Genomic DNA, 27,745 nt, shown 5'->3' with positions numbered 1-27,745 from the left:
TATGGACTTTCAAGAGTTACTATTATGAGTTGGATTGTGCTCGCTTCGTAGCTTGTGCTCGCAAAGACGCCCCCATCATTTGCTGTCCTTGGTTCCCATCTGTGTCTTTGTGCCTTCTCTTTGCAGCTATGCCTCCTTTCTGCCTCAGTTGGTCTGCGTGATGGCAGCAGCCTGCAGTCCTGGAGCACCTGTCCCTGGGCACGAGGCTAGTGGGGTGGGCCGTGTGTGGAAAGCAGGCCCAGCAGGCGCAGAGGGCGGTCTGCATACCCTGCTCCTTGCAGAGAGTTGGCCTCCCTCCCAGCTGGGTGCTGCATCCCCCTCATGTCCCCTTCTCAGAGCACTGAGGTTCTCTTCCTGGAGGGTGGGAGCAGGGGACCTCTGGGAGGACCTCTGAGAAGTGCATCCCGCAGTAGAGTCACTTAAGGGTACAACTGTGCTCCTCTGCAGAATCTCAGCATGGATGTGGCTGTGTGTTGGTTACTTTTTACTTGTTGCTGAGACAAAATACCTGAAGCCCAAAGTTGGAAAAGTTTTTGGAGGTTTTAGTTCATACTCAGTTGGCTCCAAGGCAGGATGGCATGGCAGGGCTTCAGCTCATGGTGGCTGCAAACAGCAAGTCGAAACCTGCAAGAGAGAGCAAGACACACGTTCTTCTTGCCATTACATTACATCCTGGCACCACCCCTAGGCCAGTGTAGTGCTCAGATCCCCAATCCAGGCACTACACAATGAACCAGTCACAAATGCATAATGTAAATGCATGAGGCCTGGGGGCCACCGACATAAACCATGACAGGCTGTAAGCCAGGGCTTTAAGTTATAATTTCAACTTGCAGGATCTCTGCAACTCCGTGGGCTTGTGCTCTTGCACGACAGTGCTCTTGCACACTCACACACTAGAGTCAGTATCAGCCCTTGGAAATCAATGTGGAAACTGGATTAATTCACAACTTGTTTTTCAGTGCAGATGAGCAGAGCTCCCTGCTTATCCACATCGTCCTCCTTAAGGGGGAAAGGAAAGTAAAGTCCAACTCGGCGCATGCCTGTAATCCCCAACACTCAGAGGCTAAGGCAGGAGAATTACCTCAAATTCTAGGCCAGCCTGGGCTACATAATAAATTCCTGTCTCAAAGAACAAAGCAAAACAAAACAAAACAACAGTAACCCATCCATGCCTTGTGCAGCCAAAACATCTCCTGTTCACAGAACTTTGCTTGCTGTGTCTTAGAAATGCCAGGGAATTGGCCATACATTAAGTAGCCTGGAGATTCAGACCCTATCTGCAAGTGGCCGATGGAGATGATACCAGGCCCTTGTGCTGGGCCCTTATGTAGCCACTGCTGGTGAGGACTATGACATTCTCAGAGTTGGGGCACTCAGGGGAGTCGTATGTATGATAAACTCTTGGGAATATTTTTTTATGGGATTCATGAAGGGTAAAAAACAAAAAATACTTTTACCTTTTGTTCCTGATAATTCTAAAACATGCATTTGTGTGAAGCAGAATGAGGCTGTGTTTCCATGGGAGAGTCTGTCTGTCTGAGTTGTCCTGTGCATGCCTGTGCATCACTGGTATGTGGCAGCACATTGCTGCTGCATCACAGAGGAGAGGGTGGTCCAGGTGACAGGGCAGGATGCAGGTGGCCCTGTGCACGCTGCAGGCACCAGGCAAAACTTTAGTCCGACTTGGCCATTTTGTTGCCACCTGGAAAAGCTTCCGCATTCCCGTAATTAACGCCAACTCACACTTTCATTGGAGCCAGCAGGTTCTTCGATCCCCTCCCCAGTGTGGTCTCTACCTGCTATGTGTCTGGGGGACCTTAAGCCTTGTCACACATCCTGCTTCCTGTTTTCAGACTTGTTCTTTGATCTTTCAGTACTGGTAATCGAACCCAGGGCTTTGTGTGCCTGCTTTCTGCCAGTGAGCCACGCCTCCTGCTCTTTTCCAAGTGGGGTCTTGCTAAGATACCTACTCTGGGATCAAACTGGTGGTCTTCCTGCCTCAGCCTCCCACATAGCTGGGATTTTCAGGCATTAGCAGCCAGGCCTTGTGGACTTCTAGTCTTACGTGAGGCTTTCTTAAGGCTCCTGAGGTGCTTCCAATACATGCTCATAGTTGGTCTTCTTTTTTTTAAAGTATGACTTTGCTGCTGTAATTTTCTTTTTGTTTTTCTGCTGTAGAGTGTAGTGTGTGTGAACGTGGTGTTTGTGTGCTCACACTGTGCTGTGGGTTTCTGCTCACACTGTCCTGTGTGTGTGAGGGAGAGAAGGGCATTCCCTCCTTTGCTCAGGCTGTGCTTGCTGTGGCGCTGGCCTCACGGTCAGCAGAGGGCACCAGTGGCCTGGCTCTGTCTACTCTGCCTCTGACCTGCACAGTGTCCCCTCCTGTGTCTGTGGCCCGGTCCTGGCTGACCCACCAACCATGCTCATCATTCTGGAAGCTTCCACCACTCCCCTTAGGGGTCTCCGAGCGTCCTCAAAGACCCTGGCCTTGTGGGAGTGTAGTAGTCAGGGGTTGTGCAGAAAACAATTAGGATCAGGACATGGAGTTTATAATATTGTTTTATGATGGTCGTCAGAGTTAATGCAAGAAAATGCAGGAAATCTATCAGCAACACCAAAGACATAGAATATTTAGTCAAGGGCCTAAATCCCATAGCAATGTCCCACATGAGTCCAGATGAAAACCCAGAGCTCATGACAGTGCCTTCCAAGAGTCCAGCTGGAGGTCCAGAGCCCGCAAGAAGGACTCATGCCAGTCTCTTTTACGGATCCGTGCCAGGAAGGACCAAAGGTCAGACGTGGAAGCCAGAAAGTCTATGCCAGCGGGCTGAAGGAGCTGTGCTGGTAGGTTGAGGGTTCTATGCTGGAGCCGAGAAGTCACACTCACAAGAAAGACCAAGGCTGTCCTGAAAAAAAGCACCATAGCCATCCTCAGTGACACAAAAGCCCCGAGCTTCTCCGACAATAAGCACAGTTGAGTACATACCAGGAAGCCAGCATGACGAGTTCATCCTGGAGACCAAGCGGCACACGTCTTACTCTCCAGAACCAGGAAGCAGTGTTCAATGTGAGGACCAGAGCTTTTCCAGGACCACCCACAGCTCAAACAGCAACACGCAGGAGAACCTACAATGCCTCCTTAACACCTCAACCCTCAACACCTCCCTTCTTGTCCACCTATTTATCCTGGCAACTTTCCTCAGGTAGAGCATCTTCGCTCAATGCAATGCTGAAGTAATCCAGCTGGCGTTAAGTTGACCACCAGTTTTCAATCTATAACAGGGAGTGAGGTCTGCAGAGTCGGGCTGGCTGCTGTGTTTGTCGCTGTGGCAGCCTGGTCAGGAGGCGTCACTGGAGCAGCTGGTGGCATCTCCAGAGACTGTCTGGCTCCTGAGCCTTCACAGCTCACGGAGGGGCCCTCAGAGCCAGGGAACCAGCTGGCACCTGAGGTGGTCCTTCTGGTGGGTGACCTAGGGCCCCACCAGGTATTCATAGCAAGTCGGTGACCTGGGTCCTGGCTGCCTCGAGACAGTCAGAATGTGGTGCCCTCATGCAGTCATCAGGAAGTCATGGCAGTGCCCCAGGTAGAAGGGGTCCCTCAGTGAAGGTAGGAGAGACCCGGCAGCTAAAGTCCCTGGAACCAGTGCCCACACGCAAGTGCCCCTGCACCTGTCCTGCACACCTGTACCCTACTTGCCCCTGGCCCTCATTGCTCTCCCCTGTGGCCACGCACTGTGGCCTCTCCTCTACCCTTGGAAATGTGGGCATCTTCCACACAGACTCTAAAGAGGAGAGGAAGATGCAGAAGGAGAGAACAGGGAGCAGCGATGGGCAGGGTGGACAGAGCAGAACAGAGGCTGCAGAGAAGCAGCCTTGCATAAGATGAATCTGATCTACAGATTCATCCGGGAGGAACAGTGCTCAAGGTTTGTGATGTTGACTGTAACGGTGAGTGATGACCTGGAGTAATAGGGTCATTAATTTGCTTTACTGCAGCAACCATTTTACACACAGATGCAGACACATACATGTATACCGTAAATACAGGTAATACAGTTTACAAGAAAGAGAAAATAGCCTGGGTGCAGTGGTACACATCTGTAATCTCAGCTACTCATAAGGCTGAGGCAAGAGGATCACAGATCTGAGGGTGGCCTGGGCTACCTAGTGGTAACCTGTCTCAACATAAGAAGGACTGGTGACGTAGCTCAGGGGTAGAAAGTTCGCCTAACATGCATGAGGCTGTGGGTTTCATCCTCAGTAGCAAAACCCCAAAGCAAAGGCTACAGAAAAAGAAAAGAAAGAATGAAGGAAAGCGAGATGGCTTAGCCTCACCCCCAAAGCCTCGCTCCCTTCCCAGCAGCAGTGGGGGTTGTCAGCTCCGTGGGGCCATTTCTCCAGTGCACTGTCTTCCTGGGTAACGTCCAAATCCATCTTTCCTGTCCCCACACCCTGGTGTCTTGGGGAGGCCTGGATGTGTGTCTTGCCCTGCTCTGAGAGCCCTGGCCTGCGGAGCCTCAGAGATTTCCGCTTCCTGTGCCAGCATCTCGTCACACCAGTATCTCCTGTCTCTGAAACATGATGTAGCTGGGGCAGCAGAACACGTAATTCCTGGGAAAATACTTACAGATCTCGTTGGCTACTTTAAACTATGTTAAAGGAATTGAAGGGTAAGGAGATGTTAAAAAAAGCTCGCTGTGATATGCAGGGTAACGCAGCAGGAGGAAAGGCCAAACGGCGCGGCTGAACACAGCCCTGCATCCCGAGGGGAGACAGCAGCCTGCAAGTGGGGGAATGCTTGTCCTGACCTCTATGCCTGGCTTCCCATTACACGTTGGGCACTCCCAGTGAAGTGCACGCCTCTTAGGGGTGTGTGCAGGCACAGTCAGGCATGTGCACCTAGCCCTCTGTGCAGGAGGGCACTGTGGCGCGGGCATGGAGTGCTGTCACTCCAGGTCCCCTTGCTCGTTCCAGCACAGCCTTGCTGACATAGTGGGAGGAGCTTCTCAGAGGGCCCGGGGAGACAGCACAGTGTAGTGTCAGTTTGATTTCATTTCCGGTAATGAAAACGTTGCCTGGCTGGAATGAATGGTGGTAGGTTACCGAGTTACCGAGTAAAGTGCAGAAGTAGCAGGAATCTCATGAATGAAACAGGACCTTTGCCAAGGGCTCTGTTCCTGGAAGCACTTGGAGCCCTGACACGGGTAGAGGCGGTCTGTAAAGGCCATGGGCTCAGGATTAGGGAGAGGAGATACAGTGAGATCCCATCTGACAGGACACAGAGACTCGCCTGGTCGGTGCTGCCTGAGTGCAGTGCCAGGATTTTACTGTGCTGGGAGCATCTGAAATGATTCACGGGGCGTATGTTTCAGTTCCTGTCATAGTCCAAGCCCTGCTGTGTGGTCCTTGCTTCTGGGATGCCAGGTGCTGATAGAGGCCTGGTTTTGAAGAGCAGCCAGTGTCCCTTGAGATCACAAAGACTGTTAAAATGTGAAACACAGTGTACTTGGTGGCGATTTTCTCTGCTGGAAAGTAAGTCACCACCCCTTGCTCTGGCTTGGTGTCTGAGGCACAGGAGCCGAGAGAGGGCCATCCAGTGGGCTCTGCTGGCTTTAGGGAGGCCCCTTAGCTTTCCCAATCTCACCCTTTCCGGCTGGACTGACGGCGCCGAGTCCAGCGGTCCCAAGATCCCAAGCTTCCTGCAACAACCTCCGCATCTGCAGAGCAGGACACAGCTGTTCTTGTTCAAAGCTGTGGTTTCCCATTCATCTATCTTTGTACCACACTGGAAGAAAATTGCATCTTGCAATTTAAATGATCACTTTGTGAAAATAAGGTGGGTCTTCCCAGAGAACAATGTCTTACAGCCTTTCTTTGTGAAACCAGGATTCCGAGATGAAATGATTGAGAGCCCTTTGAAAGGACGGAGCAGGAGAGAGGCAGAGCCATCCGGTCCTCCAGGATCATGGTCAGGAGTGTATGCTAATTAAACAGGAGACCCAAGGACGCCCACTGTACCCAGGGTCCTGAGGCAACCTTCTAAAGCATGCTGGCTCTGGGTCTGCAGTTAAACTTCCTTTTGTATTTTTGTGCAGCTATTGAAAGATGCAAACCTTTGTTCCTGGGTGTAGACGCTTAGCTAGGAAAGGCAAGGGGTAACTCTTCTCATAGCACCTTGGAAAGAAAAGGGAATCAAGAGCTTACAACCAAAGAGGGGCCGTTTTGGAGGTTCTGAGAGCAGCTCTTCCTAGCTGGGGGCTTAGGGGTCCCCGGTGTCCCACTGCCCCTGCTGCAGTCAGACCCCCTCCCCCAATTCAGGTGTTTTATATGGAAGCATCTCAGCAGTGCCAGCCCCAATCTGTAAGTGTCACACAGTACAAGTAGACTATGTTGTGAACTGAATTGTCTTGTATTCTTTTTTATATTGGTTCTGGAACCCAGTGCCTTCACACACTAAGCTGTATCTCAGCCCTTTTTTATTTTTTATTTTGAGACCGGAGTCTCACTAGGTTGCCTAGGCTGGGCTCAAACTTGTGATCCTCCTGCCTCAGTCTCCCAGCGTGCTAGGATGACAGGCAAGAATCCCTGCACTTCCCTGTGTGCTCCATCTTGAGCTTGCCAGCTGTGTGTGGCTTGCCATGAGGTGTCTCATCTGTGTGCAGACAGCACTGGGTGCTGGATGGTGTGATCTGCATCACCAGGCTCTGGTTCAGTATGCAGTATAGCCTGTCATTGCCAGGGCCGTGCTGGACAAAAGATCCAGAGGTGAAATAAGGCATAGGAGTGGAGGATGCGATTGAAGGGGCTGAGCTACCGGAAGCAGCCAGGCTGCTACTGATGTGACCCAGAAATACATGTTTTCTTTTACAAGTAGAAAGAATACATTGTAATCTGATGATATAATGTCTAGTGCAGTAAATGTGTAGACTAGTATGGCCGTCAGGAACTGTATCATGTACTATATGTGATTGCGCATGCTATGATTTTCTTGGTCTTGTTTTTTTAAAAAAAATTTTGTGGATTTTTCAAGACCAAGTTTCACTGTGTAGTTCAGGCTGCTTTGAACTCATTATGTAGCCCAGGCTGGTTTCAAACTTGCAGTGATCTCCTGCCTCAGTCTCTCCCAAGTGCTGAGATGACAGGCATGCCCCCCCCCCCCCCATGCCTAGCATTGCTTCACTTTTCTGAGGCTCACAGTCAGGAGATTTGCACTAGCATAACCACATGTGCGTGGGTAGTGTGCTGTGCTGTGATGTCACTGTGGTCACAGTTTTCCCAGGTGAGGGAATCCCCAGCTCCGTTATACTCTTGACCAAACTGACATCATGCAGTGATGCACTTTAGTTTCCTTTGGCTGACAAGCATCGACTGAGTGACTGTCACCCCTGGAAGAGCCGGAAACAGCTTCCCTTTGGCAGCTCAGGCCCAAGGGGGTGTGAAGTTCAATATATGTATCTGTTGAATGGACAAGAGGAAGTGTGTTTCTTTTGTTCCTTCTTGTTTTGGGGTTTGTATAGGAGTGATTCACTGAAGTCACTTTGGTGGTCAGAGACAGGGACATCTCCCCAAAGAGAAAGCCATGCATTGCTATTCCTCAGGATTCTGGGGAAGCAAGTGGTTGCCCAGAGCCTGTAAGGTGTGGATGTGAGTGAGGAATTCTACTCTTCACAGACTTCACCGCTGCCTCTGCCTCGCAATTGGTGCTTTGTTCTTTAGTGATAAATGTAACCTAGTCTGGCAAAGGGAAGCAAGCTGTCTGCCACCTGAGGCTTGTTTGCCCACCTGCTTTGGAGCTTGGAGGGGAGGTGGTCTCCCTGCAGGCTGGCCTGTCTGCATGCTTGGTGGCTGCAGTGGACAGAGGCCTCTGAGGCCACCCAGGTGGAGCTTGTGCCTGGAGTGTGGTGTGGCTCAGCCTCCATTCATCATTAGCTGTGGAGACTCAGGCAAGGCATTCAGCATATTTGTTCTCCGCCATTTTTGTCACCCAGTGTTATGTGTGAGGGGCCATGAAGACGACTTGCCACATGATGATCCTTCATTTATTGCCCTGTGCCCCACACCATGGAAGTGCCTTACATGAATTTCCCCATCATTTCTCGGGGCTTACTTGCATTTTCCCGGTGAAGGAATTGCATATGGCTTGGCAGGCCAGAAGCGTATGTTAGCAAGGTGCAGCTCACCCACAGAGCCGTAACCTCCCTGTGTCAGGCTGGTCCAGTCAGAATCCTGAACCCCTCGACCCAGAATGTTGAAGTCCCAGAGGATCCACATCTCTATTGTTAAAGAACTCATAACCCACTTCTCAAAGTCTTCTATGAAAATGAAAGAGAAGGAATACTACCAAACCCATTCCTTGAAGCCAGCTGTACCCTACCTAATGCCAGAACTGGAAGAGGAGTCAACAACAGCAAAAAAAGGAAACTACAGGGCAATATCCTCTATGAACATATATGCAGAAATCTTTAACAGTTTATGTGCAAGCAATGCAGCAAATCATTAAAATCATCCATCGTGACCAAGTCAACTGTGTCCCATAGATGCAGGGATGGTACAACATACTTAAATCAGTAAATGTAATACTTAAACAGAAGTAAGGATTAGAGTAAGGATTAAAGCCACCTCATAAGATGGAGCAAAAGTTTTTAGCAAAATTCAGAACTCATTCTTGTTAATAAACCTGGTGAAAATAGGTATAGAAAGGCCTCACCTCAAACTGATAAAAGCCACTTATGATAAACCCATCGCCAACAAGGATGAAAAACTGAAAGCTTGCCCCTAAAGTCAGAAACAAGATAAGGGCGTCAGCACTCTTATTCATGATACTACTTGAAATTTAAGTCGGGAAAGCAGGCAAAAGAAAGAAAGGAAAGGAATGCAGTGAAAAAAGGAAGAAGTCAAACTGTTTGCAGATGATAGGATTCTTCAATAGAACATCCAAAAATCTTAATCAGGAGACTCAGAGCTAATAAACGAACACAGCAAAGTGGCTGTATATGAAATCAATACACAAAAATCAACAGCTTTCCTATCCACCAATAATGAACCTTCCAAGAAAGAAATCAGAAAAACGATCCTATTCCCAGTAGCTAAAAAACAAAAACAAAAACCTAGAAATCAATCTAACTAAAGAAGTGAAAGACCTCTGTAATGGAAACTGTGGTGCTTTGTGAAATGAGATTAAAGAGTGAACATTATTAGCAAATGAAAAGGCATACCCTGTCCCTGTTTAAGTAGATTCGTCATTAGAATTGCCATATTATCCAAGTGAGGCATATGCAACTGCTATTAAAATACTAATCACACTTTTCAGAGAACTAGAAAATTCTAAAGTTTGTGTGTGACCAGAGGAGACCCAGAATAGCCAAAGCCACCCTGAGCAAGAAGAGCAAACTAGGAGGCCTTGCAATCCCAGATTTCAGGTATACGACAAAACTATGTGGTAGAAAGCAGCAGGGTACTGGTACAGAAATAAAAGAGTAGACTCATGGAGTCACACAGAAGACATAGGAACAGCCCTACACACCTTTAGCCATCTGTCTTGGAAAGGGGAGACCAACAAGTGCTGGAAAAAAGATATGCTCTTTAACAAATGGTGCTGGGAAAGCAGGTTATTTTTGTGCAGAAGAATGGATCTAGCCAAGATCTCTTCAAATGAATGAAAGACTCAGCACAAACGCTAAGTCTGCTGGAAGATAAAGTAGGTGAAATTCTTGAAGGTGCAGGCAGAAGGAAGGACATCCTGGACAAAATCCACTGTACAAGGAGTAGTACCCAGGAATCAACAGTAGGATTGTGTCAGATCTTGTGTCTGCACAGCAAAGGACATACCCAGTGATTGAAGAGACAGCCTTCAGGATCAGAAGAATTTTGTTTGCTGTTCCTGTGACAGAAGACTAGTATCTAGAATATGTAAAGAACTTAAAAAAAAAAAAAAAAGATGTGTCTCAAAACAGAAGACTCAATAAAAAAATGGGTAATTGAAATGAAAGAAAGAAGTGGTACAGAGGCCAGTAAGTACATGAAAAAGTGTTCAGGACTTTGGCCATTAGGGAAATGCAAATCAAAAGAACTCTGAGATTCCACCTCACTCCAGTAACGGGGCATCGTGAAGGATTCAGAAAAAGCCAGCTGTGGCCTGCGAGGCTGCGTGGAAAAACAAAGCTTTTTCTACATTGGTGATGGGAATGCAAAGTAGTACTCCCATTGCAGTTTGGAGATTCTTCAAACAACTAAAAGTAGAAATTCCATTTGACTCAGGTGTGTCTCTCCCCAGTGTCTTCCTGAAGAGTTAAGGTCATTGTATTAGAGCCCCGCATGCAAACCCATGTTTATGGCAGCACAATTCACAAGAGCTAAATTATGGAAAGGACCCAGCTGCTTATCAGCACAGGAGTAGATAAAATATGCTTTGTGTATACAGTGGAGTATTATGTAGGCATAAAATGAATTAATTTGAGTCATTCCTAGGGACCTGGGTGAATCTTGAGATTATAGTATTAGGCGAAATAAATCAGACCAGAAGGTTAAATATTGGGTTTTGTCTAAAGAAGAAACCCAAAATATAAATTATGTGAAGAATAAAAGGAGAATTGATAGGGAACAGGGAGGTAGACTTTTTGCACATGGGGACAGGAATCGGGAAGGTGGGAAGGGAAAAGGGATCAGAAATGATCAGGATGCGATAGATACAGATATATGTTTCCCCAGGATGAATGTAATTGTTGTGTAATTATTGTGCATTTACAAACATATATTAAACAAACAAACACTATAGATTCAAAAAGTCACTGTCCTGAAAGGTTAAAATTCTGAAAGTTTTCCCAAACCCAGTTTCCATGGGAATGGGTTATGGAAGGGGGTCAGAAAGGAAGTCCGGGAAGATGGCGGCGCGACAGAGGAGGGTTGCAAGTGAGATACAAGGGGTTCTAGTGTCTGCTGGTTGGTTGCATTGTGGTGCAAAAGCAGAGCTCGAGGTCTGATAAAGCATCACCAGGGCAAGGCACTTGGAATCTGCCGAATGGAGCAGGTGGGTGAAGCAATTCTGAGAGAAGGACTGGCCCCTGGAACGGAGGCGTCACTCAGTGCAGCACAAGCCTTCAGGTTATACCTAACAGTCGTGCTCAGGGCCTGAAGTCTATTCCTGTGACACACTTTCCATAGGTGGAATTTGCATGTTTTCTTTTGTGTTGTTTTTTTCCTCACTACTTTACATTGCTAGCATTATTATTTACCATTCACCGCGCTGTGTATTTCACTGCTTTATTTTCAGTATCAGAGGTCTAAATTATATAAAGGCTGGAAGAGCACTCTAATTGCTTTTATGCCTTTTTTTTTTTTTTTTTTTTTTTTTTTTTCCAAATTTCATTCTGAGAAAGTCCGTTATCACAACTCGGGCTTTGTTTATAAGTGTTGTGCCTGTGAGGAAAAATGTCTTTAAATTTTTTTGGCTTATTTTTCTCTGAATTATATTTTGGGGATTTTGATCTTTTTTGAATTTTAGAGGTTCAGAAAAAATGGTGGAGTGGAGACCAGGTGCAAAACACAGCCTACCTGGGACCTAGACTTGAGACACCCAGAAAACAATCATTTAGTGAAGAGAGAGAGAAAAAAAAAGGTTTGTTGGAATTGGGAGGAAGCTGATGTGAATTTTAGACTTTAGGGATTTTGATCTATTAAGATGTCAGCATCCAGCATTAGGACATGTGGGATTGTGGCTTTTAGAATTAGGCCCTGAACCCTAGGCTATTACTTCTGAGGCAAGATGATATATTTTGTAAAAAAAAAATTTTCGGTACTGGGGATCGAACTCAGGACCTCTTGCTTGCCAGGTAGGTGCTTATGCAGCTGAGCTAAATCCCTGGCCCTAAGATGTTATAAATATACCTCATAATATCACATTTCCTTTTCAATGCTTTTTGTCCTATGGGCGTGGAGACATAATAGTCATGTTTGTTGGACAGCTGGAGTTTAGGAACCATGAAAATAAAGACTTAATTACGCTACCATTGTCTCTTTAGAAATAGGGAATTTCTAGACCCAGGTGTTTTCCTCCTTACGTAAATGCCGTAAATATGGAGGATCCTAACTCCTTTGCCCTTTAGGGGACATCTACGTCCCCACCCCCAGCCCGGATGGTTGGGGCTGTCTGTCCTTCTACACATGCGGGTCCCAAGTGACAGAGACGTGTCCCTGGCATGGCTGCCCCAGGCCTGGTGTGGAAGGCTAGCGGCGGAGGTGCCCAGGACCAGTGGCTTCTGTGTGGAGGCTGGGAGACTGTGCAGTGCCAGGGCTCACAGGGGCTATTGGAGGCTGGTGGTGGACGCGGAGGCCTTGAATTGGAACCGTGCAGACCGTGGTGGCGACTGTCTTTCTGGATGCAGTTATCTTGTAGGGATAAGCCGCCCTCATAAAGCACAGGGATGCTCCCACCCTTGCGTGCGCGTGCGCACACACGTGTAAACCCTGGGGATTCAGCCCAGGACTGGAGCCTGCTGCGCACGCGCTCTCCACTAAGCGCCCCTCTGGCCTGGGAAAGGTTTTCGTTGGCTTCTTTGCCATGAGGCTGGAGCCTGTAGCTTCCTACCCTGTTCACAACCCTCTCTGAATCCCATTTGCATCGTTTTTCCGTCCGCGTTGACTTTCGGCAGCACCTCCAGGTTGAGCATCATCTGGATATGTAATTAATGTGCTGTTTACTGCTCCTTCCAGATCACTAATGAAGATGTTAAATAAGGCCTGGTCCCCGGAGCCTCCGGACGCTCCTGCCAGCTCGCAGTGCTGCCGTTTATCAGCGCGCTTTGTTTATGGCCCTTCCTCTGGGTCTCCGTCCATGGGGGGTGCTTACACAAAACCCAATCTGAATTAATTTCTCCAGCAAGACTGCAGAGAGCACGTTGCCAGCTCACCCTCCACTCCAGACGGGTCACCGGCTCCGCTTTCCACAGTCCGCCTCTGCAGATCCACCTGCAGCCCAGGCTTGGCCGTGTGGAGCTGGGCAGGCTGCCAGGTGGTTGCCAGAGTGCTCAGTGTGGCCCTGGGCAAGCCCTTGTCTGCAGAGCTGTGCGTTCTTCCCGGGAAGTGCTGAGCCGCAGGATGGTGTGCTCAGGCTGTCCAGCAGGGCACCACTGTGGGCCCCGAGACAAACTTTCCAGAGGGTTCTGGAGGCTGCAAGTCCAGCATCAAATTGTCCTGGGGAGGGGGTTTCCTCCCGAGACCTCATTCTGTGGCTTGGAGATGGTGCCCTCTCTTCTCTGTGCTCACCTCATGTCTGTTTGTCTGTTTCTCTCTTGTGTGTGTTTTTCAACACTAAGCTACATTCTCAGCCCTTTTTAAAAATTACTTATTATTTTATTTTATTTTAAAGAGAATAAAACCAAACAGTATAACACATAAAGCCATACAGGATGACTTCAAAGGTAATAGGAAATCAACAATGGTTACCATAATGCCTCTTGTTTTATCTTCACAATAGCTGCCCATACCATCAAACATAATAAAGTCAAAGCAAAACACAATAACATCAATCATTTATTACTTATTTTTGAGACAAGGTCTTGCTAAGTTGGGTAAGTCACCCAGGCTAGGCTCCATCTTGTCCTCCTCCTGCCTCAGCCTCAGGGTGTACAGCAGCATGCTGTCTCTTTATAAGGACCCCAGTCCTGTCCAATCAAGGCCCCACTGAACGACCTCCCTTAACCTTATTGTCCCCTAAAGACCCCATCTCTGTGTATGGTCACATTTTGAGGGTGGTGGCTGGAGCTTTAGCATACGAAGGGTTTAGGGGCCTCATGACAGCCATGGAACCCGTGAGTGGGCCATTTATGTGGAGATCAGGGTGGGGGTCATGTCCATCTTAGGTTCTGACACAGCCGAGAGGCCCTGGCCATCCTCCCATCCTGCCTTCTGCTGTCCCAGGAGCAACTTCTATGTAGCATGAGCATAGCCCCAGCCTACAGTCCCTGCTGCTGGGTCTGACCAAATGGGTACCTCGAAGACTGTGATCCGTGTCATTGGGCTTCTGGAGTTACCCACTGTTGGAAGTGTTGACCATGGTGAAACGTCCAAGTAGCCAGGGGAAGGCGTAGGAACCTGGCTGGCTTTGCAGCCTGTCTCGTGGCTTCTTGTTGAAGTTATTTCTCTAGTAACCCTTGTGAGAAGCCATAATAGGAAATGTCCATGTGAAAAATAAACCCCAACCTGGATAGAATGACTTGGTAGATGTTGAAAAGCAGCTAATTTGAGGCATAGCTGATTTGAAAATGGGACTTCACTCGTGAACCATGCTCAGGGGACCGCGCAGGGGAATCTTTGCAGGGACACAGGCTGAGCTGGTTTGGATACAGCGTGAAGATCCTGGAATGCAGTACATGCCAGACTAGTGGAAGTCATCCCTTGATGCAGTGGTGAGACACCATGAACAGGCACCATGTGAGGCTGTGGCCAGTGGAAGGAACCCAGCAGCTGTTTTACAGCAAACTTTTAAAAAGTAAAGAGGCCTGCATGCCAAACAGGAAGTGCAATGTGGCATCTGTGCATCAGTCACGAAGCGGTTTATTACCATTGTTACGCATCAGGCCCTGTGTAATTGTTTGTGCTGTGCTTCTGAGCTGCTCACAGCACAGCAGGTTTGTTCATGCAGCATCCCCAAAACACAAGTGCCCTGAGTTCTGCTGTGACACAGGGATGGCTGGGATGTCCCTGGGTATAGGACTACTGTCCTAGACCTGGTCTGTTGTGAATTGAATTGTGTTCTATGAGGTACATGACTGTGTTTATGAATTTGAAAAATCAGGTGTGATGGGCTTTTCAATTTTAAATGTGTAGCTTAAATCCATCCTTAAGTCGAGCTGGTGTCCATCCCGTGGTGGCTCTGGAGAATAGTGGCAAACAGAACTGTGAGATTGTGCCACTCTGCCTTTCTCTGATGACCACTTGGCCCTATGGCTCCTTTGTGTGAGGTCCTGGGGTGGCTGCTGGGGACTCTTGGGTGTAAGCATACCGGGGTGATGGAGTGGTGAAGGTAAGAGTGGGATACTGGTAGGGATGATGGTGGTGGGGTACTTGTGAAAGTGGGGGAGTGGGGGTGATGATGGTGGTGTTTGTGATGGCGATGGTGGTGATGACGATGGTAGCGATGGTGGTGGGGGGTAATGGCGATGGTGGCAGGAGTGATGGTGAGATGGCGGTGATGGTGGTAGTGATGGTAATGGTAAGGGTGGTGGTGGATGGGGAGAGTGGCAGTGGTGATGGGATGGTGGTGTGGTGGTGCTGATGGTGGAGGTGAGGCTGGAGGTAATGGTGGTGGTGGTAGACGAGGGTGGAGCTGATGGTGGTGGAGGTGATGGAAGGGATGGTGGTGGATGATGGTGATGGTGGCAATAGTGATGGTGAGATGGTGCTGGTGGTGGATGATGGTGGAGATGATGGGGGGGTGGAGTTGGTGACAGTGGGCTGGTGGTGGAGCAGGTGATACTGGGGACAGTGTAGGTGGGTGCTGTGTGTAGATCAGGTGCTGTACAGTAGCAGCTGGAGGTGCTGTGTGGACCTAGCCATATACTGCCTTGTCAAAGAAGTTTTGGGATGACTGACTGCACACATCACTGGTCCTGGCAGTGAGTGGGAGGTCAGGTGGCCTGGCCCACAAGAGCTTGCAGGCTGAGGCAGGAGTGCTGCTGCTTGTGCATCTGCCAGGGTGAGGCTGGGCATGGTGAGAGTAGCGTGTGGGGAGTTGGAGGCTGCCTGGGCCTCTTCGGAGCCCAGGGCCAGGGTCTCAGGGTGCAGGTCATGGAGTGACAGGGTGGAGCTGTGAGAGAAACACAGTAAGAAGCTGGTGGTGCAGGGCAGAGTCACCCATACCCTGCTCCCCTTCTGCATGTTGGTGACTTGGGTCATTGTGAACTGTGAATCAACCAGACAGAAAACCGCAAAAATGTTCTTTAAACAAAGAGGCAAACGCCGTGAAGATGGGAAAAAAACCTCGCAATATGCAGTAAGATTTTAGGAAGACCAACAGAGGGGTTATATCCTTAAAAATAATAGCTGTTCCCCCATGATGGAGAATGGATGTAAAAAGTCATGGCAAACGGGTTGATAAATTGGATTTTTAAAGTCGGCTGTGTAATTGGCAACTTGCTGAGCTCTGGCCGTGGCCGGGGAAGGGTGGGTGAGTGGCAGCTGAGATTAGCGCAGCCGGAATCAATCTCCTGCCCTGGTGTTTGGGTGAGGGCATCCCACGTGAGGCCTGGGATGAATTTTTCAGCAGAGGAAGGTGAAATGTCAGGACGACCGTAGATCATGCTGGAGCAAAGTCCTCGGGAAATTAGAAGCACGCTGCGCCTGCAGGCGCTGTCCTGATGAAATACAGCTGCATGTGCTCTACGTCCTGAGCCCTCCTACGGTTGGTCTCTGGGCTTTTGGGGGGTGCAGTGAGCTGCCAGGGGTCAGGGCCCTTTCCAGGGTCCCTGGGGACAGCCCACGCCGTTGCTGTGTCTCCTGCTGATTGAGACCCTGCTAAAGCTCAGGTGCAGAGAACAAATCCCATCTGCTCTTCTTCCTTACCCAGTCACACTGGGGCCCCAGTTCCCCCTTTGTCTTCCCTCCAGGTCCCCGCTTGGGCTCTGAACCCTCCCTGGATGGACCCTTATGTGTGCTTTTCCTAAAACCAGATCCCCAAAAAAATGCTGCTTCTCAGAAACGAGCGTGGCAAAGCTCAGATTCCTTGCTGCTGGGGACGGTGGTTGGTGGGAAGGTGGGGAGGGGCTTTTACCCTGGCCTGGCCTTTCTGCCCTCTGTGACCTTGAACCTTTCTAGACCCTCACTGGACCTTGTGTACATCTGTAAAAGTAGGTCAGCACCTTGGCAGCCATGGCCAAATGCTGGACATGTGGAATCCACACCGCCATGTCCTTCCTCACCCACCCTGGTTCTGGGATGATTGCAGTGGCACTGTCCGTGTTGACAGCAAGGGAACCAAGAGGGACCAACATCTCCACCTCTCTGGTGGCAGGAGGCCTGTGGCAGCTTGGACACAGTATCCTCTGCCCCTGCCATCTCCATGCAGTGGCTGGGCCCTGCGCCCTGCTCCACTGCTCTGGCCCCTCGAAGTCCCTCCAGCCAGGGTTGCCCCAGGTCCGGGGGTTGCCATCTCTCCTTGTGGCTTTGGCCACTGTCTCTTCCACATGACCAGAGTTACCAGGTTTCAGAATGGGGATTGTGTGCTTCAGAAAGTCCATTTTAATCTGTGACTCCCACTGGAAATCACAACTTCGAGTGATGGGTTTTAAAAGTAATCTTCATTATTCACTGCAAAGTTCCGTAATTATGTAAGATTTTCAAACTCTTTCTTTAGAAAACAGCTACCAGTTTTTTTTGGTTGGTTCCTGTGAACCCTGTCCCTCCATCTGGGTGGCAGGGAGGGTCCTAGGGGTGGGGTGGCCCCAGGGGTGTGGGAGAGGCACCCACAGCCTTGACCCTGCTCCCAGGCCTTCCAGGTGTCCAATGCCGGGGGCAGCAAGGCCGTGAGTGGACATCTGGTGTTTTTGTGTTGCTTGTCATTACATGAGACTTCTTGTGTTTGTATTTGGAGGGAGATCCCTAAGTTACCTCTTATCTTGTTTAGAAATGAGAAGTTAATTTTCCTGTTTCTCAGGGATCAGGACCCTCGGTCCCTGAGGCCCACCCAGGGCCTCCTGTGAGACTGTGGTCCCAAGGTGGCAGTGTGGGGACAGGGGAGAGCTGTGTGAGTGTTGGTGGAGGTGGCGGCACAACAGGTTGGGCCCAGCCCCGATCTTGGCTGGGATTTGAGCCCTGCCCTTCCTGCCAGGGCCTTGGACTGATCTCCTTTCCTGTGTCACCTCTGGATTGTGGCTGAGAGTGATGGACACGCTGATAGCATGCTAAGACCCCAGGTGGGGACAGCAGCTGGCAAGTGGGGCAGAGGTGGGGACGGCAGTTGGCAAATGGGCCACACAGCACTACAGTGATGTCTCCACCTCACGGGGCGAAGGTGCTGGATCACTGAGTTCAAGTCCCCCCTAGCTTTCCAGGTGCTCCCTGCTCAGTATTCCCCTGGCCACTCTGCCTGTGTCCTCTCCTGCCCCCTCCCACAGGCCAATCCCTTGTCCTGCACCAGGAGTTCTCAGCATGCCTCCCTACCCTCCGTGACTTTTGCCATTGGGGTGGTGGGTGGGGGGATGAACCTTAGGCGTTTACTGGGACTGACACCAGGCTGGCGGTGTCCTGGAGGGTGGCAGGAAGCACCGTGAATGTAGGGAAGGCTGAAGGGACATCGGGCTGAGGGACTCCAGGTTGTGGCCACAATGATGAGGTACAGCTGTGTGTTATTGTCACTGTCCTTTGCTGAGTTTGCTGTCACTTCCGGCTTTAGCTTCTAACCCATCAGTGAAACCAGAAGGAGCCCTGGGAATGTCCAGGGCCGAGGAAGGAAGACTGGTGAGGGCGCAGGGCCACGAGTCTGGAAGAGGCTTGCAGCGGCTTGAACCTTCACAGCCCTCAGTGCCCCGAGTGCAGTGCATGATTCCATAGCTCATTTTGGGAGAGAGGCTTTCCTGGAAATAACCAAACAGAAAATCCCCCCAGCTTGATTTTTACTGTGCTCTATACTTTTAATACCAGCTTCCCATCGGACTCAAGGTGACTATGCAACTGGCTTCTTTAGCAGTGGCAGTGTGGCAGGCTAGGTCCATGATTTGTCCATCAGACGCTGGCCACGCCTTGGCACCCTTGCCATACTGCAGCTGCCAGGGTTGGGAAACTCCCCGAGTCACCAGGGAGGGGATTCTGCACAAAGCTTCTAGAATTTATTTCTACTCGGAGGATTCATTGCAGCCTGTGCAGATGCAGAACCAAGATTACAAAGACCTGTGTCTTCTGCTCTGCTGCCTCTTTTAGTCTCAGCAGACCCAAATTGGCGGGCAGCCCCACCTCCCAGCCCTCTGAGCTTTGTTTTGAAAGTGAGAAGAGAAGGCTCAGGTTTCTGAATTTGCTTTTGTTCCCTTATGTTCTCATGAAAGCATCTGTCACACCAGAGACTCAGGATGGCCTACGTGATAGATCCGGAGAGCTAAAGACTCAGATTGAGAGCTGCCCAGTGGCGCTGGTGACTTTTGCTTCCATCCTAACATCACCAGGCTTATGGTGAACGCCCCTTGGAATGGAAATAAGAGGTCCACATTGTCAAGGTGATACTATAAGGGCAGGAAGTCTTCCCCGGAACTTTTTGAGCTGTCACAGATCAGGTATGTTTAGCTAGGTGACAGCAGTGGCCCCACTGTGCCTGCCTAGTTCATTACCTGTGACAGGTGCACAGAAGGAGGAAGGGTGCTCTCTGGCTTAGCAGGCTGCTAGGGGACGATCCTCGGCACTCACACGTGGCATCTTGGCCAGCTGCTACTCCCTGGCATCTAAGGGATGGTGCCTGTTCTCATTGAAACCAGAGGATCAGGAAGGAGGTGGGTGTCTGTCGCTGCCCACCACATGTCACAGGAGCCAAGTGGCTGATTCTACATGGCATGCTTGAAACGCAGGGCTCCATGCCATTGGACACATAGAGGGTTGTCACAGTCTACTGAGAGCTGACCTGTGCCTGTCCTAGGGGTCAGCTTCATTGCCACCAGAGAAAACGTTCCTCTGGATCTCATCAGGTCCTTTCTGACTCTCGATGATGACCTACTGAAGTCATCGTGCTGGACAGTGGATTTCTTACTCAAGTATGTCTCAGTGAACAAGTCCTCCTGTTGTTCAAGGATTTGCTGAAGACAGCATGGTGGGCATTGCCCCTGGTGAGGAGTCCTCAGAGTCCTTGCTTTTCACTGTCCGGAGCCTGCGTTGTCCATCATTTTATAAAAGTGCTCTGAGTGATAGCTGAGGCATAATTTTGGGTCATTAACAGGGCTTTCAGCCCTAATCCCAAAGACACAGATGAGGTGTTGCTTCTTGCTTTTGCTTTTCTTTGGCTCCTTTCTCCATGGCAGTTGGCCATGTGAGGTCTTTGGTAGGGGGCTTAGTGCTAAGCTCTTGCAGACCCTGGTAGACTCTGCCTCACGGAAGGGTTAAAGACTGGCCCAGGGAGCGTCTTTGCAGCATGAGCATGGGCCCCTGGTGCCAGTGGCCTCCTATAAAGATTTTTGAGTCTACTGCATGATTTTTAGGAACCAGTTATACAAACCTTGTAAGCTGGGTGAAAATGTAGGTGTCAGGACCCCAAGATTTGCACCCCCAGGGGTGGGCAGGGTTGGGAACCTGGAGCAGAAAGGTCTGGCAGAATTCCCTAAGGTTGTCACCCACTGTTGGCTGTTGGAGTGCACATGTTATAGGGGAAACCACATTTTTGACAGACCAAGTAGGAGTTTGAGACTTGAACATTTTCAAGCAACTCTCATAATCCAGGACCATTGTTTTGCAGGTGTGAAGCCTGAGAAGTAAAATGTCTTGCTTAAGATCTCACAGGTTGGGGCTGGGGATTTAGCTCAGTGGCATAAGCACCTGCCTTGCAAGCAGGCGGTTGTGAGTTCGATCCCCGGTACCGATAAAAAGGAAAAAGACAAAAAAAAAAAAAAAGATCTCACAGGTTGAATTGTAAGAAACTTCTGCAACTCGACTGCCTTTGACCTATAAGGTGGCAACTCTGTGCAGCTCACACTGTTCATTTCCTGATCTGGCCAGAACTGTCAGTGTGCTCTGGTCTGTGCTGGGACCCGCTGCCTGGTTCGTTCCAGTGAGCCTCAGGGCTTTGTGGAAGATACTTGGAGACCAGATGTTTCTGCCTTCCTGTTGTTTGTTGCTGTGGAATCCAGGTACTGGAGCTGTGAACCAAAGATCACTGGGCCAGGAGGGTGGCACTGAGCCTGGGGCCTGGAGCCAGCACCGCAGTGAACCTTCCAGACCATCAGGACAGGGGCTGCTGCCTGGGCCGAGGTGGCAGGGACATGTGCCTGCATCTGAAATGCCAGGGTGTATATACTTCAGGCTTTGACAAAACCTAGCGTGAGCAGTGCTGTGCATATGGCTATAATGACAGAAGGGGGACACAGAGGAAAGCTTCGTTTCTAAAGAAAAGCTGCCATGTCCAGGAACAGGCAACACTCAGAAGGATAGTACCTGGCCAGATTGTGGGTGACATTTAGTTGGCGAGACACTTAGCCAGGAAGAGAGTCCTAGCCATCAAACCAGTTACCAACACCATCAAGACAGTGGGTGCTAGGTATATCAGGGCACCTCTGAAATCCCTGCAGATTAAGCTCATCCCCTCCTAGGGGTTCCCATGATCAACCTCCTGGACCCAGGGAAAGTAAGAGGTGTCATGTGTTATTGGCAAGAATTTGGATTCTCTCTCAAATGTCCCAGCTTCAGTAAAATGACAAAAACCAGTCTAGACCAGTGGTTTTGAACTTGTTTTTTGTATACCAAGAAACTTTTTAAGGGATCCCATTACAAGCCAGGCATGATGGTACCCAGCTCTTGGGAGGCCGAGGCAGGAGAAAGGCCATGAGTTCAAGACTGGCCTGAGCTACATAGCAAGACCTTAACTCAAAAAAAAAAAAAAAAAAACAACAACAACAACAACAACAAAAACCCATTATGTAAAATTCCAGTATATGAAATGGCTAAGATCAGAGCTGCTGGGGTTGAAGGGGTGGCACATGAGAGCCCAAGCCTCTCTGCTGCCAAGCACCTGGAAGGAAAGGGAAGGGAAGAAAAGGGAAAGGAAAGGAAGGGAAGGGGAGGGGAGGGGAGGGGAGGGGAGGGGAGGAGAGAGGAGGGGAAGGGAGGGGGAGAAAGGGGAGAAAGCCCCGTGTTGAATGTAGCAAGGGAGCAGTGGATGTGGGATTTGCCCGGAGTCTGCTCTGGAACAGGAGTCAGCAAACCTAGCCTCTGGGCAGCTTCTGGTCCAGTGCCTGGTTTTGTGAATAAAGTTTTATCAACACAAACATAGTCACTGACCCACTATCCATGGCTGCTTTTGCTTCATGGGATGGGGCTGAGTATTTGCACCAGAGGCTGTGTGGCCCAGCATGTTCACTGCCCAGTCCCTCCCAGGAAAGGCGAGCAGAGAGGGGCCTGCCCCTCCTCAGGAGGGTACCTTGTGTGCTCAGCAGGATGTCCCCAATCTCACCTTTTCAGAATCTGCTGTAGAGCCCCAGGGGGACCCACAGAAGGGCTGTGTAAACCCTCCCTTCACTGAGGGTGTGGGCACTGAGGTTTATTAATCATCCCCTGCATCCTGGGCTCTGCATTCCTATCCTGTCTCAGTGCTCAAGGTGCAAGGGGTTTGGCCACACTCCTGGGGCTGAATGGCCTGCGGCCAGTGCTGTGAAGAGCTCTAGGCCAGGCTTCCTGCTCCCCTGGCACCTTTCCATCCCCAGGCTTTTCCTTTCCCTGCTCCTTCGTGTTAAAAATCAAGTTCCATAGATCCTTCCTGTGGTTACCTCCTCCCATGTAGTGAGTGCTGTGTGGTCCTGGGAGGCCTGTGTAATCGCGGCCATCCAGGCACTTCGGACAAAGAGAGGACCTGACCTCTGCAGAGAGAAGCAGCTCGCAGCCCCACCCTCCCACCAGCCACCCAGGTACTGGGAACAGCTGATGGCCTGCAGGTCAGCTTGATAGAGGTTCGCTGCTGCCAAATCGGAGAATCCTGGGAGACTGCGAGGGGTCTGGGGCCAGACAGCTCCTGGACAAAGGATGGAGCCTGGTGGCATGCAATGAAAAGACATGCAGTGAGGGAGGGATGGGGAGTGTGCCTGTGTATGTGTGTGTGTGTTTGAAGATCAATTCAAGGGCACAGGCCACACCAAGCCTCTGTTGAGAGCAATCACATGGTCATGGTTATAAAAATTCCTCTTGTAGGTTTCTTTGATAAGAAACATCATCCCTGTAATGTAGCATGACCCATCATTGTTTACACTTTAAAAATATTTCTTTAATGTTATATGTGGCTTTATTTATTGACTTAATTTTAAGAGCAAAGACAGTGTAGATATTAATGATTTTCGGGGTTGATAATTATTCACTTGTTCCGAGTCTCTGCTTTTCATGCAGTCACCGTTTGCCTTCACTGGGTTCAAGGCAGAGACATCGTTTTCTCTGGGTCGCGTCTGCCTTGTGTATGTGAGCTCCACAGCCCGGCCGAAGAGGTGCTGAGGTAAAAGGAGATTCAGGGCTAGGCAGGTCAGAGCTGCCAGGGATGGAAGTACAGATGTGATGAGCGTCCCCTGTTTAAAGCAAGAGCTGCGCCCTGCCCTGTGTGGTGAGTCCTCCCAGGCACAGGCCGAGAGTTTATGCACTGCTGATGCCAGCTGCCCTCCCACCTGTGGGGCCCATACTGACCTGCGAGCCCAGCACCCATCACATGGCAGACCACAAACTCCGAAGCCACTTTCCTCTGTTGTCCTCGTAGCCCACACTGCTCTGAGGTGTTGGAGCCTCTGGCTGTGGAAAACAGGGCCTTGCTGGGACATCCTCTCCTGCCAGCTCATCCCAGGCTGCAGGACGTGCAACTGTCTTGGTCATCAGCACCTTCAGTGGCCTTTCCCAGCCCTCGCTGTGGACAAGCTAGTTACGATGCCCTTACTGACCCCGTGAACTGTCTGGGAAGCCTGGCAGAGCAGATTCATGGAGGCAGGCAAGCTGGAAGCCTGGCTGAGTGAAGCCAGGCTCACTCCACAGATCACGTCACCTGTCTGCAGGTTTGTGCCCGATAATTTCTCACAATTGTTGTGGAATGAAAGAAACCGAAAGAAATATGGGGAAGGGTGCAGGGGGCTTGGGAGGCCTTTCACTGCCGAAGAAGCACTCGGTTCTCCCTAGGTTGTTGGAGTTGGTCTCCCTGGGTTCCTATCCTGCTCTGGCTAGAGGCTGAGTGGCCTTGAGCTATTCTTAGGTTCTGAGGGCTTAGCATCACTGTGGATAGAAGAGGCTGATGGTACTTATCTGGAAACCTATGGGGATTAAAGGGATACATTTGTGAGGTGCATGTGATGGGGCCCTGTGGCAGAGTGGTCATGCAGAAGAAACTTCTAGAACCCAAAGGCACATGGTTTTTCTATGAAGCATGCGCTAAGGTGAGATTTAACAAGACACACAACTTGCCAGCTCTTTAACAGGCGGCACATTGGTCTCCCCAGGGCCTTTGAAATTCCCCTTTATGTTGGACACTATGTTGGCAAGTTTCAGCCTTCCCTGAGTGACTTTAGTGAGCGTGAAGCCAGTGACATCTCTGAATAAGACATCCTCCAGCAGGCAGAGGGGACAGAGGGACAACAGGGATGCCAGGGAGCCTGGCATCGAAGCCAGGCTGCAGCCAGAGCCCCAGCAGTCAGAGCACAGGGTCCGAGGGGCCTGATGTATGGTGCCGCTTTAGACTGAGCAGCGGTGGCTGCATCTGGCTTATCCGTCACACAGTGTGGTTGTGTTCTGCCCTGGAGAAGTGGCAGAGTGGTTGGTAGTCAAAGGTTTTGGTTTTGCTATAATAGCTGCAGATCAGATCATAGGAGAAAATGCACAAGCAGGATCCAGGCAACCCATACCCTCCCTTCTCATTGTCAAGTCAGATACCTTTTGCTTACATTACCTGCAAAAAGCAAGTAGCAAAACTGAATTCTTGTTACTCTTGAAAAACCATTGTTTTAGGAGGTATGCCTTGTGTTTAGATAAAACTCTTTTTAAAAACGAGACATGTCTTATTTTTTATGATGTAATTTTGATCTGCATCATAATGCATTTAGCAGCCCATTGTCTCCCATGGACTCCTTTTAAAAGCGGGCAGGATATGAGTTATAAATATTCAGCACCCTGATACAAGGAAGGCATTCAGGTATGTAATGAGCTGTGTACCATTCACCTGAGATGGCTTCCCCTTTCTCATTGATGTAAATCCTGATTACAAAAAAATTGAATTCTTGACCTCTTGAGTGCAAATGGGACGCTGGTGTGACTGAGCTGCACTCCAGCCTCTCACCCCATCGCCTGGATGTCCCCACTGCTTCCCAGGAGACACTGGCTTTTGGTCCCATAATGTACTTGCCATGCGGCAGGTGGAGAACTCCAGGCGTTTGCAGGAGGCGTGTTTCACACCTGTTATTCTCCCCGATCAGGAGGCCGAGGGTTGAGTCCAGGAGCATGAAGAAGCTGTCTGGACTCGGGCTGCCCTTGTTCCCCTCCCCTGTGCTGTGGCTCCAGTTTCCTGTGCACCTGTTCAGGCTCGGCAAACACAACCACACCTGTTGACCCACACCACTCACGCAGCTGGAGCTGGTCCACGTGAGACCTCTGCCTGCTGCGTTCCTGCATGGACCCTCATCTCTGATGCTCGGCCCCCAGGGAAGCACACACACCTTGGACTCAGCAAGAGCTGTTAAACCACTGAGTCAGCCCTAACGACCTTTAGCAAAGGTTCCTGTAGACCTGCAAACTGAGGTCCATTGCTGGTGCTGCACTTGTGTGTGTGTGTGTGTGATTCTCTGGACTGTGGCTTAGGTTTTTTGAGAAACATCTGGCTCCCCAATTCTAATCCTTTCATACCAAATCGTGTGTCACACTCTAATGGCAAAACAGTGTGTTTAAAAGGGAATCATCCTTTTTTGCCCCCCAGATTTATTTTAATTTAATTTTTAATTTTTTCTTCTGGATTGAAAAAGAATACTTTACCTCTGTGATAGTTCTTCTGTGTCCTTCACTCATGGAGCACTTAGGCTCTTCCTATTACCCACTGTGTGCCCAGCAGGCCTCTAGAGCTGAGGAGAAGCCACCAGCCCAGCTTGTAGCTTCTGCAGCTACAGTCCAGGGAGCTGGCCTCACCTTTGCTCCAGGCAATTTCGGGGCAGGGACCAGGCCAGGCCAGGCAACAGTGCCACATGTGTTGGACTTTTGGGTGAAAGGGAATGGTCAGAGTGGATGCTGGCCCAGCCGAGCGAGCACAACAGGCAAGGATTGTGGGGAGATGTCATGGGGGTCCTGTGAGCAGAGCGAACTGGCCTTGAGGCAGCAAGAAGTGGCAGAGCTCTGGACGTGTTCACCCACCTGGCATGAGAGAAGTGGAGGACGGAGATGAGGAGGGAGTCTCATGCCTGTGCCGGCGGTGCCATTCCTGAAGTCAGAAGGAGGCATTGGATGTGAGCTGTGTGTTATGTGTCAGGGACACAGGGGACCCGGAGCCTGGAGATGTGGCAAGGTAGTGCTGACTCTCACCTGGGGACAGTGCAGGGGACCAGGGGCCATTCATGGAGCCTTGGTGTGGAACCTGAGGAAGCTGGCAGAATCTGGAGTAGGATGGCATCAGATGGGTTCCACAGTTAGGCATGGTGAGGTGCAGAGGGAGGGTTGGTCACAGAGGGGCTGTTTCACGGTCCATCTTTTCACTACAAAAGGTCTAAGAACACACTCAAGCCCCTCCATCATTTTGCTCCGTCCTCATCTGAACAACAGAGAAAGGACACCCCAAGGTTGGCATTCATTGTTTTAAAACAATAGAAATAAAACAGCAATCAGGAGATGACCAGGTGGGATGATTGAGAAAGAGACAGAGGACCTGCGATGTCAGGGAGAGAACAGTAGAGAGCTTTGCCAATTAATCTGAAAGCGGAGCTTCCCGTGTCTCCCATCTTCCCTGAACCAGCAGGGAGGTAGCCACAGAGAGCCCCGTTGCCGGGGAAGGGAACCGTGGCTATTAAAACTCCTGGAGTCTCGGGCTGCGGAGACTGGATTTTAATCCCAGGAGCACAGGCAGGAGGTGTGCAGAGGCAGCAGTAGGAGCAGGGTAGTATGGTGTTGGGGTGCACATGCTAGGCCTGGTTCCCCCAAGCTCCCCATGGCCTGCAGGAGGGAGACTTGCTGGAGGGATGGCTTCGGGCATACTCATGACTGTCGACTGAGTCTCCTTTTGAAAAACACACACAACACAGATGCTTTTAAATAAGTGCACATCCTCCCCTCCTGGCTTTTGAGTAAGATGCATCTCTTCTTCAAGGTTGTCCCCAAGCTGATATGTGCCTGCACCACACCGCCCTCTGACTGTCCTTTCAGGGGAGGCTTCTCTCTGAGGCAGTGAAAGGTTGTTTGCCCCTTGGGATCAGCACATTTGGACTCGAGTCAGGTGGCTGCCCCTGCTCTGACACAGGCTGGCAGGTCACACAGCAGATACCTGAAGCTCCTGCGGGAGGGGAGCTGAGCCGTTGCCTAGCAACAGATCATTCCGCCTGGCTCTGAAGGACCACAGTGAGCAGCGCTTTGTCACTGGAAGTGCATCTCGCTGCTGGCACTCCTACATCTCAACCGCTGCTCCTTATGTGATGCCACCAGTCTGAGGGCATAGGAGTGTGGCAGGTGGCACCTGGCCAGCCGGTGACGGATGACCTCTTCCTAGCAGGAGGTGTGCTCTCTCCCAGTCCTCTCTTTGTCCATCCTGTGGTAGCTTTCAAAAGAATTGGATGGTGTAAATGACAATTTCTTAAACCGTTAAAGGGTCCTCCAAAATGCACTCAAATTCTGTGTGAATTGCCCCCATCTGGAGATGCAACAGCACTGTGTTTTCCAGATCCTCTGTAGCTGGTTAACAGGGCAGCCATGTGGGAAAATAACATCCTTCCTGCTGGAGCCCAGAAGCCTGAAGACGGAAATACAGGTGGCTGGTTCAGGGTCAAGGAGTGTTCGGGGCACCAGGCATACATGTCTTCATTCATCCATTCATTTATTCACTCAGCAAACGCCATGACTGCTGTCTGCCTGGCTT

At 50.2% G+C, this 27,745-nt stretch overlaps 1 protein-coding gene across 1 annotated transcript in view; it reads left to right on the top strand.

Moving 5' to 3' along the window:
- The window catches only part of Eipr1 (EARP complex and GARP complex interacting protein 1), a 92,829-nt gene that overhangs the window by 14,796 nt on the left and 50,288 nt on the right, over positions 1–27,745 (top strand). The window lies entirely within an intron of this gene.

The sequence above is a fragment of the Cavia porcellus genome, unplaced genomic scaffold (genome assembly GCF_034190915.1).
Source record: "Cavia porcellus strain 051 isolate PalLab524CR breed Dunkin Hartley unplaced genomic scaffold, mCavPor4.1 scaffold_8, whole genome shotgun sequence".
NCBI classification, from domain to species: Eukaryota; Metazoa; Chordata; class Mammalia; order Rodentia; family Caviidae; genus Cavia; species Cavia porcellus.
Note: the sequence above shows the minus strand (reverse complement) of the source record. Positions and strands in the feature narration are given on the sequence as shown.